At 38.4% G+C, this 19,888-nt stretch overlaps 1 long non-coding RNA gene across 2 annotated transcripts in view; it reads left to right on the forward strand.

The window, feature by feature from the left end:
• Positions 1 to 19,888, forward strand: part of LOC138849487 (uncharacterized) — a 91,435-nt gene that overhangs the window by 51,947 nt on the left and 19,600 nt on the right. The gene's annotated exons all lie outside the window — the stretch shown is intronic.

A 19,888-nucleotide genomic window follows, 5' to 3' on the forward strand; every position in this document is an offset into this window, starting at 1 on the left:
AGGCTACAATCCTTAGCATTTTTAATGATTTTTCAACATTAAGGAAATACATGTATATGATTAGAAATCGAGTAGAATTAAAGGACTTCCATTAAAGACAAGTAGTCTCTTGGCCCCATTCCTTCTCTATCCTTTCTTAAACACAATTCTACTCTCATTTAACTTCTAGCTTTAAATGCTATTACTTACCTTCAAAGTTAAAGTAATATATTTATGTTGATGTTTATTGAATTATTCATTTTCAAAGATGAACTATAGGATTTTTACTTTTATAGCAATATTAGGTTACTGCAAACACTCTTCTTTCTCTTCCAATGATGGTTTTGTTCTAACTTTTGGTTAAAACAACGTTACATCAGGATCATATAAGCAATGGTCGTAATTTAATCAAAATACATACTAATATTTCCAAGGTAGTATACTAGCTTTAATTTGCCCTGCAGTTGATAATTGTTTTTTTACTTAGTTTTCTGTATGTCTATAAATCATCTTTAATAAGTACATCAGAAGATTTTTCAAATTCTTGGCAATAATTTTCCCCAAGCACTCAAAACATGAGATAATCCATAGTTCCATTTATTCTTCCTGTACATGGGTTTCTCTCACTACACACATACCTCATACTCGAACGCTGATTATTGTTTTCCATGCCTGCTGCATAGTTGTTGCCTTGGTACTTCGTGTTAAATACTCTCACTTGAATGCTCAAATTCCTACATGTCCTGTCTAATGCTTTTGTTCATGTGTTTGGTTGAGTTATAGTTTATAGTAACCTCCTAAGAAAAGTGAGATGGTGTGAAAATATATTATTTTTGTCATTCTATGTGGTTGAATGTTTAGATGAAAACACAATATTCAGTAAAAAACTCAGTAAAAATTATTTTCCCTGAATGTCATCAGGAGCATTCTTCAGTTTTCTAGCATCTGAATTCCAGTTCCTATCACGATTTCATTTTTTTAAAAGTGTTTATTGTTTTTTTCACTTATCTTCTTGAAGCTTTTAGTGTTTCCTTTCAATGCCTGATGTACTGTTTTTATTTCAGTAATTAGCCTAGGCATTCTGAGAAATTTCTATATGCATAATTTATTTCTCCCTAATTTTGCAGCTCTTTATTTTGGGGGTGAGACATAGTTAAATTCCATAGTTGTCAGATTTTTGCAACTATCAAATACTCTTCAAAGTCTATTACAGTTAATTTAATCTTTCCCAACTTCTTTTCTGAGATACTTGGTATTATAAGAAAGCACTTCTAAATTTTAAGTTTGGTTATGTTTTAATTTATAGGGCTGTTTATCATCTGTGTTCATTAATAGCATTTACATGCATTTTCTAGTTGCTTTTATAGACTGTATCTCTTATTTGTTCAATATATACATGTCTATGGAATTGGTTTTCATCAATTTTCTTCTCTGTGTACTTTAACTGTTCTTTTTTTTCTCACTTTTTATAAACTTCTCATTCGATTTTTGTATGAATTTCTTTAGTTTCTCCTTTTTACCTTGAAAACAGTCTTTAAGTAATGGTGTTTCTTGATTCATCTATTCATATTCCAGAGGTATCAGGAAGCTCATTGGAAGCAGGGTCTCCATGGGAGGGTAGGATTGCTGGTTGGTAGATTAGGTGACTCTACAGTGACGGGGAGACAGCCAGGCTGGGGGTCCTACAATTTATCACAATGAGGACATTTCCAGCTTTTTGTGGTAGGGTGCACAGGAAGAAGTTTGTTTCACCCACTTGCTATCATAGATAAGGAAAACAGTGAAAGAATGAGAGAGATAAGAAGAAAAGAGAAGCAGGAGAAGGAGGAGGAGAGGAAGACAAAGACGAAGATGAAAACAACAAAGAAGAAGAAAAATAAAAGCTGCAATACTGGATCTAATCTTTCACTCCACATCCTCTCCTGCTGTCTACTCTGCTTCTGTCTCAAGTTCAAAGCCTTTCAAGAGCAGATGACTATTATCCTAACTGAGGAGAGGAATGTTGGGAACAATTATCTGGCTACAGCCATGTTAAAGGGACCTGGAATGTTCCAACTACCATGGCTACAGACTCAACCAAACTGTCTTTCAGATCTTGACCTGTTCCGTTTTCTTGGCACCTCGTGCCTCCAATAGCAGAGGCTCTCAAAGGCTTTGTGAGAAAAAATTTTCACTGCATGACAGTTTAACTAAAACACTCGTATTGTCACTTTCTTAATCCAAGACCCAAGAGATTCACTTACTTTGCCTCCTTCTGTTTTCCTTCTTCTAGGTGTCCTTATAAGTTAATAACAACTTTTGTTTTCTGTGATGTCATTTTTGCATTTTCCTGTCAACACCTCAGACTACAGCAGTCCAATCACATCTCTTTCTTTTGTTTGTATTCTCTTTTCAAATTATCATGCTTTATTTCCACAGAACTCATGTTTTCATAAACTTATTCAGAGTGCAAAACATTTTAAAAATATTTTTGATTCCTAAATTGCACAGACAATCTCTAATTTTGACATGGTTTTAGACTACTAAACATATTCAATTTTTGTTATTCTTCAAGAATTTGGGAGGCTCCTGTGCTGCTTCTCTTATGTTTAGTTAGTTGCACTTTTACTGCTGTTTGAAATCTCCATCTAAAATCTAAAAGAATAAGTCACTTGCACTGTTTTGAGGCCTTTTCTGCTCAGCTTATCCTGGGATCTCACACATTTTTCTCTATGCAGTATTTAAATTCCCCGCAGATGAAGTATCAGGCAATCACTGTTACCAGTATTCTTCCTTCAGTTCCAGGTATCTCCCTCCCATTGTTGCTTTCCCTTTCCTATATTTTTCTAATGCACTCTCAGCACTCCATTACTCCCTCCTGAGTAATTTTCAGAGATTTATTGTCTTCTTATGGCTTGGAATTGAGGCATTCATTGGTGAATATGGACACATCAGACTGACTTTGCAGACAGAAGAGTATTCACATGGACCTACTGAGACCGGTGGATTTTCTCAAGTTTTCAGATTTGTGCAGTTGTTGTTGTTTTGTGTCTGAGCTCAGAGGGAAGAGATGCATGTAAAGGTGGCCCCTGACTTAGTGCTAACCATAGCACTGGTGAGCCAATGGTTATATACACTGCCATCCTTCAACGGATTGATCCAGGATCCCCTTGGATTGCAAAATCGCTGGATGCTCAACTACCTTGTATAAAATGATATCGTATTTTCATGGAACTACCCAAATGCTCCCTTGTATTTGAAAGCAGCCTTCAATTACTTATAATATCTAATGCAATGTAAATGCCATGAATGTAATTGTTATACTATATTTGAAGTAGGCAGGTGTACTCTAGTAGGCCAGACCTATGAGATGAGCCCCTGGAAAATCCAGATGCCAAATGGTTTATTGATGGCAGCAGCTATATGAAGGAAGGAGTTAGAAAAGCAGGCTATGTGTAGTGGATCTTACTCAGACAATAGAAGCCCAAGGACTACCACACAATACTTCAGCCCAAAAGGCAGAGCTTATTGCATTGACTAGGGCTTTACAACTGGGAAAAGGCCAGCGAGTTAATATATATATACAGATTCCAGATATGCTTTCCTTGTGTTACATGCACACACAGCAATCTGAAAAGAAAGGGCTTACTGACTGCAAAGAATTCCCCTGTTAAATATGGAAAAGAGATACTGGCTTTACTTCAGGCAGTACTGGAGCCTTTAGAAGTGGCCATCATCCACTGCAAGGGACATCAGAAGGGAGATAATTATGTTAACCAGGGAAATGCCTTAGCAGATAGAGCAGCAAAAAGAGCAACTACACAGGAGAGTTTGGAAATGGCCCTTATACCTCAATCTGTGCAAGTGGCTAAGGAACCTCACTAAAAGGAACCTGAGAATGAATGGGCCCAACAGCAAGGCCATACTAAAAACGCAAATGGATGGTGGATGCTAAATCATAGAATTATGCTACCATTGGCCACTCAATGGAGAATTATTAAGGAGATACACAACTCTACCCACTTATGCCTTAGCACAACTTGTCTCTCGAGCTTTTGGAGGAAAGGGACTAAATGTGGTCATAATGGAAGTGACTCGCTCTTGCCCACTATGTTTACAGAATAACCCTGGCCATGTAAGGCCACCTCCACTTTTGACTCCTGTGCAGAGGAGGGGAACATACCCAGGTGAAGATTGGCAGGTTGATCTTATCAATATGCCCCCAACAAGCAATTATAGGTACCTTCTAGTCTTTATTTATACTTTTACAGGATGGATAGAGGCCTTTCTGACCCAAATGGAGAAAGTACAGGAGGTGTCTAAAGCCTTTTTGAAAGACATCGTGCCACGCTTTGGACTCCCATGGTCACTCCAGAGTGACAATGGACCTTCATTTATATCTAAAATAACCCAGCAGGTAGCCACTGCTCTAGAAATTTCTTACCACCTCCATACTTCTTGGAGGCCTCAGTAATCAGATGGATCCAACAGATACCTCAGCTTATTTCTGTGAGCCAATGGGAGATTTAAATACCTCTTCAAAAGGCAGAAAGATAAGTATAACTCTTGTCCTAGCCATGTCAAAATACCGCAATTCAGTGCCCACTTGATGTACATATCTGTCTTGGTCCTTTCTGGGTGCTATTATTGGCAGAAGGACCCCTTGGTGGGTTCCTCAGTGGTAGAGTGATAGCCCAGAAGAGTTTTATGAAACTGACTTTAAGAACCTGACCTTAGCTAGGGGTAATCTGGCCTACACTTCAGGACGGCTTCTGCAGCAGGCTCTGATTTCAGTAGACTCCCTGTCCAGGGTAGTTATGGACAATAGACAGGCCTTAGAGTTCATGTTAATAGAACAAGGGGCATGTGTGCAGTGCTCAACGGGATCTGTCACCTTTACTCATATAGTAGTAGGTTCACAGAAAGGGACCTCAAAGCTCTCTATGCTCAAGCTAAATGGTTTTATGGTTTGCATAGGGGTAATCTCCCACCACCTACTGTCTGGGAGATGACTAGACATGTTTTTTCTATTTTAAGGGGCACACCAGTTGCACTTGGGGCTATTAAAATCTTGCTTATGGTGATTGACAAACGTATGTTTCAGAACCCAACAGCTTCTGAGAATGATGATGACCATGCAGGGGACACAGAGGATGGTGGTGACTCAAAGAGCTCCAGCTCATGAAGCGAACTCATTAGATGAGATAGGCAGAGACTTCCAGACCGAGAACAGGAAGAGTCTGCACCCTTAATAAGCAGGAAGCAGCTACAGAAGATGGTGACTCGAAGCCCATCAACATCCCCTTAAGATTAAGATCTGGAGTCTCTGAGGGGGGAATGAAATAGGCAGGCATACAGGCTAAAATTGATTAGATTTGTGAGCTGGAAGACCACATCTTCACCATGCCCCTGTGTGACTTCACACCCTGCCTGATACCTTCGCCACACCCCTGTGTGACCTTACACCCTACCTGATACCCTCACAATGCCCCCATGTGACATCAGGCTCTACCTGACCATACATGAGTGCCCACCTGCCCACAAGCCACTCCCCTGTGGGAAATATATAAAAAGGCAGGGAGTTTCCCAAAACACTCTCGGCCTCTGCTTTGCTGCCAGTCATAAGCGGTGGATAGCAGCTCAAGGTGCTTGCTTCACGTGGCCCTGGCCTGTTCTCTGAGTGGAATGGACGCTACCCTAGTTTGCAGACTTTCCCCTCTCTCCTACCTGAACTAAAGTCCTCACTTCCTTAGATACCTTTCGCACTAAATAAAGCCTAAAATATACCATGCTGCCTCGTTTAATTGTGCCGGTATTTAGAATTCTTCTCTAAATATTAGGCAAGAACCCTCTTGGGCTTACTAATATTGGGGATTTGTTAGTAAGCATATGGTGAAATTGTATGGCACCCCAAATTCCGATAGCACATGTGGCATCCCAGATAGCAATTCTGGGGAACTCCTTTGTATAAATTTTAGGGGGTCATGTCTGATTTCATATTGTTTAGGGAATGATGTCGAGAAAAAAGTCTGTGAAAGTTTAGTAAAGATGAATTTCTTTTTTTAACAATTTCTAATAGTGGTTGGTTGAATTAACAGATGCAGAACTCAGGGATATAAAGGAATGATCATGTACATGCTTGGCTGGTTAGATAGTTTGAAGATTTTTTAATTAGTGTTGGCAATGGTACTTTTACTGCTTAATTTTTAATGTTATTTCAAATTTTGGTTATCTTTTGTGTCTTATTAAGTATTTATAGGAGAAAACTGGGTGATCTTTTAAAACTTTTTACAAGATACCATTTAAAATATGAGCTCCATATTGTTTTATTTAAATTTAAATCACTGGTGCAGTACAACATTTAATTTATTCAAGAATGGTAAACTCTTAGACTTTTAAAATAGTTCTTAATACATAAATAAGTGAGAAGTCATTATTTACTGCATTTTCAGAAAGACAAAAACAGCATTTTCTCAGGTTTGGCCTTCCAAACCCTTCATGCTATGCAAAACTCCTAGGACAAAATATTGTCCTCAATGCTTTTGAAAAGAAAAGTCAGTATTTAATACGAAAGCTAGAAGCAAAAAGGAAGTAGATACAGAGAAAATACATTGAAGTCTTATTTTTAAGTTACAGCAGAATCTATTTGAGTATGCTTTTTACTTAGATGAGAGTGTAATTGTTGCTACAAGCAAAAAAGGATTTTAAAATAATGAGTGTATTATGGCTTGTGAAGCACAGAAGAAATAAGAGAGAAAAGCTTTGGCTGCTAACTAAATTCTCTATGAAAGTTGTCTTTATTCGTTGAGTGAAAATAATCACATTTGTATTAACTTTCTGAATGTGGTATAGTACAGTATTAAGAGTACATCTTCAAGGCCAGCGCCTTGGCTCACTAGGCTAATCCTCTGCCTGCGGCGCCAGCACCCCGGGTTCTAGTCCCAGTTGGGGTGCTGGATTCTGTCCCGGTTGTTCTTCCAGTCCAGCTCTCTGCTGTGGCCTGGAAGTGCAGTGGAGGATGGCCCAAGTGCTTGGGCCCTGCACCTGCAAGGGAGACCAGGAGGAAGTACCTGGCTACTGGCTTTGGATCAGCGTAAGGCACTTGCCGTAGCAGCCATTTTGGGGGTGAACCAATGGAAAAGGAAGACGTTTCTCTCTGTCTCTCTCTCTCTCTAACTCTGCCGGTCCAAAAAAAAAAAAAAAAAAAGAGTACATCTTTGGAATTAGACAACACCTTAATATTAATATTAGGCAAATTATGTAAACTGTGATTATAAATTTCATTTTATAAAATGTATAATCAGACTTTTAGTGAGGATTAAGTAAGGCATTAGTTTGTGTAGAATAATAATTACTTTAAAGTAATAATTATTTTTGTAAAAATCATATGGATTAATACTCAGAAAACTTTTTTTCATGGATTCGAATGTGTAAATTTTGAAAAATATGCCTTCTTTTCGTCAATTGTGTGGGCTCCATGCTTTTATTTGTCTTTTGGAACTAATAAAGAAAATAGCATTTCTTTCTTAAATTTTTAGAGTTTTATATTCTTAATGCATGGAATATTATGAGTACATAGTTAATATTTTTGAGTTACAAATACCAAAAATTGTGCAACTCCATCATTTACTAATTATATCCACTTAAATTTAACCTGTAGAATTTCTAGATAATATTTGAAGATTACCAGTGTTCTTAAAACTTCATTGGTAAATATTCACATAGATGAAATGCATATATATACTATGTATATTATGTATAGATATATTTCCTTTCTTAATGCAATAATGACTTGAAAATGTTTTCCATAATCTTTATGTCAAGCACTACTTAGACATCTTTTATGAATGGATTAACTCCTACAAAGGAGAGTTTTGTATCTTTTGTCTCTCTCTCCCATGCATTAATACGTGAAGCACTGGATTCACTGAGGAATCCAAAGCCCTGCATCACATATTACCTTCTCTAAAAAGCTTAGGAGATACTTGTAGATATAAGCTGTATAACTCAGAAGCTTTCAATGAAGTTAACTGAATGGTCCACATAACTCTACTGATAGATAAGATAGGATTGAAAAATGATTTCATAAAGAAATGGAGACTTGATTTGAGCTTTGAAATACATGCAGCAAAGATTGTCTTGCAGTAAGGATGAATGGTAAGAAAGAGAGTGAATGGGCAAGATAGAGCAAAAAACAGGCAAAGCATAGTCAGTGTTCTTGAGGTTTTTATGAACCTGTTTCTAAGCCTGTTTAAAATGGGCCTGACTTCTTCTTATGTGAAGTTTGTTAGCAGTGACTTTTAGTTTAAGTTCCTAAGGAGGACAAAATCTAGAATTCAGGCAGATAGAGGGTATACAGTAAAATGACTGTGGCTTTTCCTCTCATGCTTGACTTAGGCTGTGTTTATTACATTTTTAAGCCCTTTGGCTTTTCACTGGAAACTCTTTCGAAATCATACCAGAAAAATAAAATGAGAGACCATTCTGATGATCAAGAGCTGTGGATTAGGTTCTCTAGGAAGCTAATGCTGATCTGAGATAGGTCTGGGGGAAAAACTGATTGTAGTATCAACACCTGTGAAAGAGATTGGGAAGAAGCAGAATTCAGCTGAGGGAGAAGTTGGATGTACCATGGCCTCAGCAAAGGCCATAACCAATGTAACAAGTCACTTTGAAGTGGAGATGAAATTTCTTCATCCATGGAATTCTGAGAGGCCAGGATACAGCCAAACTCCTCGAAGAAAACTGATGTTTAGTCAAGGCAGCTTCCTTTAGTCAAGGACATTTTCTTAATTGGGCTGAGAGGTGACAGCAACTGGAATTCTTCCAGGTTTCAGAGGAGTTTTTCAAACCTCTTTCAGTCTCCAAGAACACTACCACTTCACCTGGAATAAAGAGTCAGTTCAGTCAGTCAGTCATTACATGTGTTCTCCTGCTTTGCATATGACCACCTCACATGGCCTTTTTTGGTTTGTGCAAGGGGCAGAGAGGTGGAGAGAATAAGGTCTGTGATATTTCTCATAAGGCCACTGATACTACCAGGTCATAGTCATTGAATATTGACATTCTTTCTGAAAATTAAAGTCATCCCTTATACTGCTTATGCTTAATTAATTATTAAAATAAAATATTTTTTTTCTTTTTCTTTTTTTTATTTATTTGACAGGTAGAGTTATAGACAGTGAGAGAGAGAGAGACAGAGAGAAAGGTCTTCCCTCTGTTGGTTCACTCCCCAAATGGCCACCACAGCCAGCACTGCACCGATCCAAAGCCAGGAGCCAGGTGCTTTTCCTGGTCTCCCATGTGGATGCAGGGGCCCAAGCACCTGGGCCATCCTCCACTGCACTCCTGGGCCACAGCAGAGAACTGGACTGGAAGAGGAACAACCGGGACTAGAACGCGGCACCCATATGGGATGCTGGCACCTCAGGCGGAGGATTAGCCAAGTGAGCCACAGTGCCGGCCCTAAAATAAAATCTTGTTATTAATCACTGCTAATATCAAGAAGCTTTTTTGGTTGTATGTGTGTGTTATAACATAAAAATTCCAAAGAGTTATAAATATTTACCGTTTTTCAGAAATCTGGATAGATTAAAAATATTTTCTTGAATTGATTATTGTAGAAAATACATTTCATGTGATTATGCATATTTAAATTAACTGACACTTTTTATAATAAATTACATCAAACTATGCCTTCATAATATTTGACCTTTTAATAACAATCAAACTGGTGCTCTGTTAAACTATTAATGGACTGAGGGGAATTCACTGCGAACAGGAAATTGGAGCTCTCTTTTATTCCCTTTTGTGTGTTGTGACGGTGTGATGTAGAAAAAATCCCTTTCATATCTGAATATAAAGGAAAGGAGATTGAGGCTATTGCTGTGTAAATAGTGAAGTCTTTTATAGTTTTTTATGGTAGGAAGAGGAATTCTGTGTAGTGATTTCAGGAGTTGAGATGAAGAAGGCAAGTAAAAAAATTTGACTATAAAATTTCAAATATGTTTTGAGCTTTATATTCTATTTACCTTTATTTTCTTTTCCGTCTTTAGTAGTTTATTGATAATCATGATGGATAAAATTTGAGACTCTCTCCTAAACCTGAGTCTCTGGTAAGCTGTTCATAAAACCCACAGCACATTTTCTCCAGGCATGGCATTGAAGATCTAATAAACATTCAGTCTCCTGTCTCTGGAATATTTTAGCTGCAGCATGCAGAACAATTCTGCTGCTTTCCTCTGTGACAGATTTATGTTTTCTTCAGAGTATAATGAGCAGTAGAATTTTTCCCCTCTTTTCTTTAGTTCTTTATGTGGCAACTTTTAAAAATTCACAGCTGAAAAATGTCACTTGTCACATCCCGGCACTAACACTATCTTCCTGCCGAATGGGGAACACATCTAGTCATCCTTTTTTAAGTGGATTCTGACCTAAAGGCTATGCGAATCCATTTTATTTCATCTGTTGAAAAGTTCATATAAACTAGTTGGAATTTGGACCTACTGAGGGTGTTTACAATACATTATCAAATGTAAATGCTTGTATTTTTTTGTTTTGCAAATGGGTATTTGGAAAAACACATGTCATTCTGTTATATCTATATGGAAGTGTTTCTATATCTGTTCTCTCAATAATTAGACAGAAAGCAGTACATCATACAATAAAGGGCTAAAATTTCTGAAACAGCTATAAAACAAAGGAATTACTTAGAGCCAGGATAATAAAATTCACAGCAGAGAAAGATTAAAAGTAAATCCTAGAAGAATAGAAATATTTATTCTGAGAATGAGGGCACAATCCAAGTGTGGGAACAGGACTAATTAGACTACATTTCAGAAACCATGGGAAAACTGGCCTAACTCTAAATTGCCCCGAGGCAGTGTGTCAAAGACAGGGCCTGCCTTTATCTAGTTCACCACTTTCTCTCACCCAATGTAGAATAGGTTCTCCAGAGATATGTGTTGAATAAATTAATGCAAATCCAAGTATGTGAACAACAAAAGCAAGGCTAGCTGAGTCAAGATTATTTTCTGATCACCTTTAGATAAAAGTTTGGTTTTGTAAGGGAGGCTTGTAAGTCATTTCATCCAACTGACCACTTGCCCTTTTCCGCCTGACAGCCAGACAGATAGACTGGTGGCCTCATGTTCAATTCCCTTTTTCATCTACAATCTTACAGCCTCAAGCAGATAATGCCATTTTGCCATGATGAGAATCATGTACAAACTAGTGTTTTCTTCAATTGAACTTTCAAGTGTGAAAGGTTACTGATATCCAGAGCTTAGAGCAAAATCCAAAAATAAGCTGAAAAGACATGGGAAAAAATACATTCGACAAAAGAAAACATTTCTATTGGTCTGTGCTTCACACATATTCTCACAGCAGGGACGTGTTTAGGAGCCAAATTGGCCCTTCCTCTGAAGACGGTTTCCTTAGGAAAGCACCTAGACAGGTCAATAGAAAAACACTCTGTACTGACTGACGCTCTGACCCAGGTCTCAGTTCCATTCACAGAGCAGCTATGGAGGCAGATTTGAGAGTCTCTGATTCAGGTGAAACAGACAGTAATACTGCTTTCTGAATCTTCATAAAATCTTAGCAACTCATCAGAGGAAGATTACTATAAAAACGTTTAACTGTATCCCTTCCTGTATATTTGATTCACCCCATTTCTCCTCCAAGAGTGTTGTCAGGTTAGGTGAATATTGGGGAAAAAGGAAGTCTATCCATATTGCTGCTACTTAACATCTTTCAACATGTATCTGCTGCCTTCAGCATAATACAAAGTCATTAGAATACACTACTACTCCACAACTTTTTTATTTTATAAATTTAAACTCTTCTGAAGTAAAATATTTATTAAAGCATGTTCAAACACCCACCTTCCTCTTTTCCTTTCTATTCTTTAATGAGTAGTTATTGACTATATATGTGCCTGGAAATAGGCTTCTAGCCAGAGATCCAATGATGAATACGGGATACAGAGTTGCGGAATCATTTTTCTCTACTTCTCATACCTAATCTCAAGCATGCATGTATCTAAACTAGCTTTGTGTCTCTTTATATAATAATATTGTTTCTGCTTCCTCCTGACCACCTTGACCTCCAATTTTGCTTGATTTATTTCTGTGAATCCTTGATAACTCACCTGTGCTCTGCCTACCTGTTCCCTACCTACACCACAGAACACACAGGTTGAACTCTCAAACTTTGTATTTGCACAAAACATTTCAGTTTCCTCTCTGGAGCTTCTTGAGTGAGTGCTTTTCTCTGAGAGGAAAGCTTTATTTATCTACTTTATCCACATTAACTTTCTTGATGCCTGCAACTTAGTATTTCCTTAATAAAAATGTTGCCTAAGGTAGGTTCATTTGGGAAGAGAAAGTAATAAAAGGTATAAAAACAGGACAGGATGAAGTTGAATTATTACTGTAACCAGGTGATGTGATTCTATATAAAGAGAGAAACAAGATTCCACCAATAGACTATTAGAACTTGCCATTATTCATAATTAAAATGTGTTTAAAATCCATTTTACAGTGATGATTAATACATCAGAAAACAGGTGCTTAGGGATTTTTATATAAAATGATTTTTCTATATGTTAATAAATCATCAAGTGGGAAACAAAATAATTTTCACTCCTAATAGAGGAAAGAAACACATAGCAAGCCACTTTCCTACCTTTTCTCCAAACCTGGGTTGATGGACTGTTGCTGGTTATTTTAGGGAAGTTCAATGAAATTTCTCTTTAATCGCATCTCCAATGGGGACTGTGAGGAATGATTGCTTTCCCTTGCACCACTATGCTTATCAAAAATTTTGTGCAAACTCAGCATCTTACTTGGCATTACACACACACAAACACACACACAGCTGTTTTTATCAATGTTTGTGCAGATTAAAGATGGTTGCAAGTTCCTTGACATTCCTCCACATAGAGAAATGAGATTTATTCCACCTTCAACATGGTGTCCATGTAAAGAAGTCCTGCAAGTATGTGGTGAGGAAAGGGGCCCACCAAGTATAGTGTTCTACATCCTGCAAACAGCCAGGTCTGGGCACTGCTACCCGCATTAGCCCAGCTAACAGCAAAGCTTGTTGAGTGAATGCAGACAATGTTCCATTTTCCAGAACCAAAAAATCTCCAGAAGGATTCTTCCTGAATTCTTAACCTATAGGAAACCACTGAACTTTGATGCTGAAATCAGAACAATTTGTTTCTAATCATAACTTATTCATTGTAACTTATTTCAAATCCATTATGGAAATTGCCGAGGTAGTTAGATTTATCATGATTTCTTTCACTTTAATGATGGTGTTGACAAAATAGATATACTAGCTAACAGGTTAGATACAAGTTATGAATGTGTGTGTGTGCGTGTGTATTTAAAAGATTTATTTATTTGAAAGCCAGAGTGATAGGAAGTCAAGGAGAGACAGAGGGAAGCATATCTTCCATCTGGTGGTTCACTTTCCAAAAATCTGTGAGGGTCAAGGTTGGACCAGGGTAAAACCAGAAGCCTGGAACTCCACCTGGATCTCTCAAGTGGGTGTCAGGGGCCCAAGTACTTGTGTTATTTTCTATTGCTTTCCCAGGCTTAAGAGCAGGGAGCTGGATCAGAAGTGGACATCTCTGACTTGAATCAGTACTCTGATACGGGATTTTGGCATTTCAGGCCATGGCTTAACTTGCTGTGCCATAATGCCAGCCTATTTGTGTGTGTGTGTGTGTGTGTGTGTTTTAAAGATGTATGTATTTATTTACTTATTTATATGAAGTCAGAGTTACACAGACAGAGAAGAGGTCTTCCATCCAATGGTCCACTCCCCAATTGGCTGCAACAGCTGGAGCTGCACTATCCAAAACCAGGGTCCAAGAGCTTCTTCCAGGTCTCCCACATGGGTGCAGGGGTCCAAGGACTTGGGCCATCCTCCACCACTCTCCCAGGCCATAGCAGAAAGCCGGATCAGAAGTGGAGCAGCTGGGACTCCAACCTGCGCCCACATGGGATGCCGGCACTGCAGGTGGTGGCTCCACCTGTTACGCCACAGCGAATGGCCCTGTGTGTATGTTTTAAATGTCTCTAACTGAAGCTAATCATCGTTATTTATCTACTACATGAATTTTTCTCAACCACACTTACATCATTTTTAGAAATTTTATTATATGTCTACTAAGGTCACTTGTCAAGTCTGGTTCATAATATACTGCAGATGGTGAGGTGCCTCCATAGGTTCATACTTTTTTATCCAGTGTATTATTCTGATATTTCATTAAATTTGAGATGGTTGTCTATTTACTGCCTTCTCATACCATCTAAGCTTTTAACTCCAAGAGGTCAAAGAACATGTCTGTCTTCTTCAGGATTCTAAAAGCCTAGCCCAGAACCTGAAAGAGAAAAGACTCACCTACTTTTACTTGAATAAATACATTCATGAAGAATGGTGGCACTCACACTAAACCCTAGATTTCCTTATTCAGAGACTGAGTATCTATCACACCCATGAATGATGAGAGGGCCTGAGTCACTTGGAAAATTTAGGCAAAATGCACAGCCACCAATCATTTCCTCCCCTTGCCTGTTGCCTTTCCACCAGAGAATGTCTTTGTGTGGGAAATGTGGCTTTTAACAAATCTTCCTAGTAATTCTGACATACCTCTTGCTGATAGCTAATGCACAGCACTATTATTCTTCCCTTAATCACATGTTGTTCTATACAAAGGAAAATCTATGAGAAAAGGAAATCATGTATACTTATAAATTATGAGAACATTAAAGTTAAAAAAAATGAAAAATAAGTAAGACACAAAAAATGCCAGGAAAAAAATGTACTAAAGTGCAAAAAAATTTTAAGTTGGTATTTTGTGTGTGTATTTAGGGAATATTTACTTTTCTTTTTTTTTTTTTTTTTTTTGTAATTAAAATCAAATACCCGGCAGGCCAGGGATGAGTCTTCATGACTAAATGAATGGAAGATTAAGGGTAGAAGAATATCCTGAGTTAACAGCAATGTCATGAAAAGACAATTCACGTTTAAGCATTCCAGCATATTTAATTGGTTCTGTAGCTCTTTTGAAAGTAAGTATGGACGTTGCATCTGCTGTTGTTTACCTAAATGCTTCTGGACTCCAATAGTTCCTTGTACTAAATGTCAGATCCTACGCACTGGTGTTGGTCTTCAGGAGCTACCTGCAGGCCAGGTCTCTGGAAGCATAAAAGTTCTCTCGGGTGCCTCTCATGGCTTTTAACCAACTGAGCAATGAGGACAACTCACAAATACAACCAGGGAGTGGTACTATAAGCTTTGCGTCTCCATCCTAAATTCATAGGTGATTTCTTAGATTTGAGTGTCTGGAATGCTTTGGCGCAGAGTTATTTTTCATAATTCAGGAATAAGGATTAAGAAATACTGATGCTTCAAAGTGGTACGAATAATGTGTCTGTTTTGTTATGACTAGCAGCAACTTCTTACTGAAATCAGAACTAGCCCCTCAAAGAAGGAAAGAAAGGTGGCAGAGTGGTAAGAGGAAGTTGGAGGAGTTTGAAATATAAAGAAAATGGGATAAGGAGAGGGAGAAAAAAAAAGAGATCCTAGCAATAGAAAAATAGTTTTCCTAGGAATATATATGTTTATATTCATATAACTCTATGAAAACACTACTGGCTTACATTTATATGTTATATAAGGTGTTTTAAAAATATATCCAGTTTAGTAGACAACTGATGGCATTGCGCACAATAAATAGCAACTCAGAGGATAATACCAGGAGTTCATACATGAATTGTCTCAACTGTAGCTGAAGAAGAAGATAGAAGAATTATAATTATAGAAAAACTTTAGAGAATGTTGGTAAAAACATAAACTAAGCTCTACACACTTGTGTTACCCTGAGAAAAGTGCCATTGCTCAAGAGAAGGTGTGCAGAGACTCATGAATAAGGTTAGGAAATGGAACCATTAAATATAATCAATTAAAGCAAAGGCCAAAAAAAGGGGGGGAGAGAGAGAGAGGGAGGAGAATACAGAAGAGACAAAGATAAATAGGAGACCAATATTGGGCTAATAAACTTAAATCTAGTTACATCAACAGTCACATTAAATGTAAATGATCTTTGCACACATATTATTTTTTAAAGATTTATTTATTTGTTTGAGAGGTAGAGTTACAGAGAGGGGGAGAGACAGAGAGAAAGGTCTTCCATCTGCTGGTTCACTCCCCAGATGGCTACAACAGCTGGAGCTGAGCCAATACAAACCCAGAGCCAGGAACTTCTTCCAGGTCTCTGACACAGGTGCAGGGGCCTAAGCAAGTGAGTCATCTTCTACTAATTTTGCAGGCCATTAGCAGAGAGCTAGACCAGAAGAAGAGCAGGTAGGATAGAAACCAAGGCCCAAATGGGATGCTGGCACCACAGATGTAGGCTTAGCCTACTAAATCACAGCACCAAGCTCCCTGCATCCATATTCAAAAGAGAGAGTTAGATTGGGTTCAGAAAATTCTAACTATATACTCCGGAGAATATCATTTAGGAAAAATAGAAGAAAAGTCACTCCTTTAAGATGCCAACATCACAACATTGTTTTTATAGTCTGTATTTATTGCTTTCTAGTCTTCTATTTATGTTTCACTTTGTGGTCATGGTGGTCGGTATATATAGCTTTCTTTCCTGATTTTCTCACTTGATTGCATATTGCTATATTGAAATTAGTTAAACTTCAATGTTTTACAAGTCCATCCTCAAGCACTTATGAATTCAGAGATAAGCAAATATTTGCCAAATAAAAACTTTTCAAAGTTGGCCTGTATGATCAGCACTAATATCCACAGTAAGAGGATTCTAGTGATTGAGAAATTAAAAGCATCTTTCTTTACAGTGACTATCATTGGTGATAAGACTCATTACAAGAAATGTTGACTACTCAGTGATCCAATTATAACATATATTCTTTTTTATTTTTAAGCACCTGACTCCTGCCTTCGGATCAGCCCAGTGCGTCAGCCGCAGCGCGTCAGCCGCAGCGCGCCAGCCACGGCGGCCATTGCAGGGTGAACCAACGGCAAAGGAAGACCTTTCTCTCTGTCTCTCTCTCTCTCTCACTGTCCACTCTGCCTGTCAAAAAATAAATAAAGATATTTATTTGAAAGGCAAAGTTACAGAGAAGGAGTGACAGAAGCAGGGAGAAAGAGAGTGAGGTCTTCCATCAGCAGATTCACTCTCCAGATGGCCCATAAGGCCAGGTCAAAGCCAGGAGCTAAGAGCTGCCTCTGGGTATCTACTGTTGGTACAAGGGCCTATGGTCTTGGAGCATCCTCTGCTGCTTTCCCAGGTGCATTGGCAGGGAGAAGGATCAGATGTGGAGCAGTTGGGACTTGAACTAGCACCCACAAGGGATGCCGTCACAGCAGGCGGCAGGTTAATGCACATGCAGTGCTGGCATCTCATATAGATGCAGGTTCAATTCTCAGCTATTACACTTCCCTTCCAGCTTCCTGTTACTAGTGAGGGAAAATAGCAGAAGATGGCCCAAGCACTGGGCCCCTGCACCCACATGGGAGACCCAGAAGAAGCTCATGGCTTTGGCCTAGCCCAGTCCTGGCCCATTCGGACATTTGGGGAGTGAAGCAGGAAATGCATGATCTCTCTCTCTTTCTCCCTATCTCTCTCTCTGTAACTTTTATTGTAATTACATATACTCCTATTTTATGACTTGCAAAATAAATGAATAAATCTTAAAAAACCTAATCTATAAAAATATTGTGTGTGTGTGCATGTTTTTTGCTTTTTGGTTTTTTTTTTTATTTAGTAAATATAAATTTCCAAAGTACAGCTTATGGATTACAATGGCTCCCCCCCCCCATAAATTCCCTCCCACTCACACCCCTCCAATCTCCCGCTCCCTCTCCCATTCCATTCACATCAAGATTCATTTTCAATTCTCTTTATATACAGAAGATCAATTTAGTATATATTAAGTAAAGAGTTCATCAGTTTGCACCCACACAGAACATAAAGTGTAAAATACTGTTTCAGTACTAGTTATAGCATTAATTCACATTGGGCAACACATTAAGGACACATCCCGCATGAGAAGTAAGTACACAGTGACTCCTGTTGTTCACTTAACAATTTCACACTCTTATTTATGGTGTCAGTAATCTCCCTAGGCTCTAGTCATGAGTTGCCAAGGCTATGGAAGCCTTTTGAGTTTGCTGACTTCTATCTTATTCAGAAAGGGTCATTGTCAAAGTGGAAGTTCTCTCCTCCCTTCAGAGAAAGCTACCTCCTTCTTTGATGGTCCTGTTCTGTCCACTGGGATCTCACTTGCAGAGATCTTTCATTTAGGTCTTTTTCTTCTTCTTCTTCTTCTTTTTTTTCCTGGAGTGTCTTGGCTTTCCATGCTTAAAATACTCTCATGGGCTCTTCAGCCAGATCCGAATGCCTTAAGGGCTGATTCTGAGGCCAGAGTGCTATTTAGTACATCTGCCATTCTATGAGTCTGCTGTGTATCCCGCTTCCCATGATGGATTGTTCTCTCCCTTTTTGATTCTTTCAGTTATCATTAGAAGACACTAGTCTTGTTTGTGTGATCCCTTTGACTCTTAGACCTATCAGTGTGATCAATTGTGAACTGAAATTGATCACTTGGACTAGTGAGATGGCATTGGTACATGCCACTTGATGTGATTGTATTGGAATCCCCTGGCACATTTCTTTTTTTTTAACTTTTATTTAATGAATATAAATTTCCAAAGTACGGCTTATGGATTACAATGGCTTCCCCCCCATAACGTCCCTCCCACCCACAACCCTCCCCTTTCCCATTCCCTCTCCCCTTCCTTTCACATGAGGATTCATTTTCAATTCTCTTTATATACAGATGATCAGTTTAGCATACATTAAGTAAAGATTTCAACAGTTTGCTCCCACACAGAAACATAAAGTGAAAAATAATAGATGATTTTTTAAATGATGATGAAATCAGATCAGACCTATTGTCATGTTTAATCCCAGTGAGAGTCAAGTTGGGAATTGATAATTTCTTCTTCTTTTTTTTTTTTTAACAGAAGATCAGTTTAGTATACATTAAGTAATGATTTCAATAGTTTGCACCCCATAGAAACACAAAGTGAAATATACTGTTTGAGTACTCGTTATAGCATTAAGCCTCAATGTACAGCACATTAAGGACAGAGATCCTACATGAGGAGTAAGTGCACAGTGACTCCTGTTGTTGACTTTACCAATTGACACTCCTGTTTATGGCATCAGTAATCTCCCTATGCACCAGTCATGAGTTTCCAAGGCTATGGAAGCCCTCTGAGTTCTCCGACTCTTATCTTGTTTAGACAAGGTCATAGTCAAAGTGGAGGTTCTCTCCTCCCTTCAGAGAAAGGTACCTCCTTCTTTGATGACCTGTTCTTTCCACTGGGATCTCACTCACAGAGATCTTTTGCCAGAGTGTCTTGGCTTTCCATGCCTGAAATACTCTCATGGGCTTTTCAGCCAGATCCGAATGCCTTTAGGGCTGATTCTGAGGCCAGAGTGCTGTTTAGGACATCTGCCATTCTATGAGTCTGCTGAGTATCTTGCTTCCCATGTTGGATCACTCTCCCCTATATTTATTTAATCGGTTAGTGTTAGCAGGTACTAGACTTGTTTATGTGCTCCCTTTGACTCTTAGTCCTTTCATTATGATCAATTGTGAACTGCAATTGATCACTTGGACTAGTGAGATGGCATTGGTACATGCCACCTTGATGGGATTAAATTGGAGCCCCCTGGTATGTTTCTAACTCTACCATTTGGGGCAAGTCAGCTTGACCATGTCCCAAATTGTACATCTCTTCCCTCTCTTATTCCCTCTCTTATGTTTAACAGGGATCACATTTCAGTTAAATTTCGACACTTAAGAATAACTGT

Source organism: Oryctolagus cuniculus, chromosome 4 (genome assembly GCF_964237555.1).
Source record: "Oryctolagus cuniculus chromosome 4, mOryCun1.1, whole genome shotgun sequence".
In the NCBI taxonomy this organism is placed as follows: domain Eukaryota; kingdom Metazoa; phylum Chordata; class Mammalia; order Lagomorpha; family Leporidae; genus Oryctolagus; species Oryctolagus cuniculus.